We start from the raw sequence: 1,716 nt of genomic DNA on the forward strand, positions 1-1,716 counted from the left end.
TGGAGCCAAGAACTGGTGGGCCATCATCTTTATCCTAGCTTGCACCCGGTGGGCAAGAAATATACACAGTGAGGAAAACACTTCCCTTTCCATTCAGGGCTCCCAAAGCCACTTACTTATCCGAGTTTCCTAGAATCAAAGTTTTCTACCTCACCAGCCTATTCACTTCTGTTCCCCATCTCCTTCTCTCGACACAAACTCTGCACAAACTGGCTTCTCCTTCAGCACTCTGCCATTTTGGCTGCTTCTCCTCTCCTCCAGGTGGCCTTTCTCTGCTCTCCTTTCTCTGCTCTTTCCTCTAATGCTAATCTCAGGAGCCTCTCATAGTTTTTTTTATAGTCTGGCCCTCCAACGGTCTAAGGGACAGTGAACTGGACCCCTGTGTAAAAAGTTTGGGGATCCCTGCCTTAGGAGCTCTGCTGTAGCCCCCTGGTCAAAACACATATGAGAAAGCAATCAATGAACAACTAAGGTGCCGCAACAAAGAACTGATGCCTCTCATCTCTCTCCCTTCCTAGCTGTCTATTCCTATCCGTCCCTCTCTGTCTCTCTCTGCTCTCTCTCTCTCTCACTAAATAATAATAATAAAAAGTCTGTTGTAATTCTATATACTAGCAATGAAAAATCCAAAAAGAAAAATAAATACAAAAATGCATTTATAATAATATCCTAAACCATAAAATACTTAGGATTAAATTTAATCAAGCACACAGTACACTGAAAACTATAAAACATTGCCGAAAGAGTGTGGGTATCAGTTGTTCTTCACCATGTCTGGTCGCGGTAAAGGCGGGAAGGGTCTCGGCAAAGGGGGCGCCAAGCGCCACCGCAAGGTGCTGCGCGACAACGTCCAGGGCATCACCAAGCCCGCCATTCGGCGCCTGGCCGGCCGGGCAGCGTCAACGCATCTCCGGGCTCATCTATGAGGAGACCCGCGGGGTGCTCAAGGTGTTCCTGGAGAACGTGATCCGGGACGCCGTCACCTACACGGAGCACGCCAAACGCAAGACAGTCAGGGCCATGGACGTGGTCTACGTGCTCAAGCGCCAGGGCCGCACCCTCTACAGCTTCGGCAGCTGAGCGTCCCCGCTGCGCTGCGCTGCCCTGCGCTCCCCGCTTTGTTCACAAAAGGCCCTTCTCAGGGCCATAAAACAAAAAAACAAAAAAAAAAAACATTGCTGAAAGAAATTAAAGACCTAAATATGTGGAAAGCTACACCTTGTTCTGGATCTGAAGACCTACTATTGTTAAAATGACTACCCAAAGTCACCTACAGACTGAATACCATCTCAATCAAAATTTCAGTGGCCTTTTTTGTAGAAATGCAAAAGCTGATCATCAAATTAATATGGAATTTTAAGAAGCCCAAAATAGCCAAAACAACATTTAAAAAGAAAAAGAGGACTCACACTTCCTGATTTCAAAGTTACTACAAAGCTATAGTAATCAAAACAGTGTGATACTAGATACAGATAAACTTATGGATCAATGGAATACAATTGAGAGTCCATAAAAACCTAAACATCTATTGCCTATTGATTTCTACAAAGCATGTCAAGATCATTCAACAAAGAATAGTCGCCTAAACGAATGATGCTGAGACAACCAGATAGCCATCTGCAAAAGATTAAACTTTGATCTCTATATCATATCACAGAGAAAAATTATCTCAACAACCTAAATGCAAAAGCTAACACCACAAAACTTTAAAAAGAA

At 44.1% G+C, this 1,716-nt stretch overlaps 1 pseudogene; it reads left to right on the plus strand.

Moving 5' to 3' along the window:
- The first annotated feature begins 770 nt into the window (after positions 1-770).
- LOC136383357 (histone H4-like) lies at positions 771-1,080 on the plus strand (annotated as a pseudogene).
- Positions 1,081-1,716: the final 636 nt, after the last annotated feature.

The sequence above is a fragment of the Saccopteryx leptura genome, chromosome 11 (genome assembly GCF_036850995.1).
Source record: "Saccopteryx leptura isolate mSacLep1 chromosome 11, mSacLep1_pri_phased_curated, whole genome shotgun sequence".
Taxonomy (NCBI): Eukaryota; Metazoa; Chordata; class Mammalia; order Chiroptera; family Emballonuridae; genus Saccopteryx; species Saccopteryx leptura.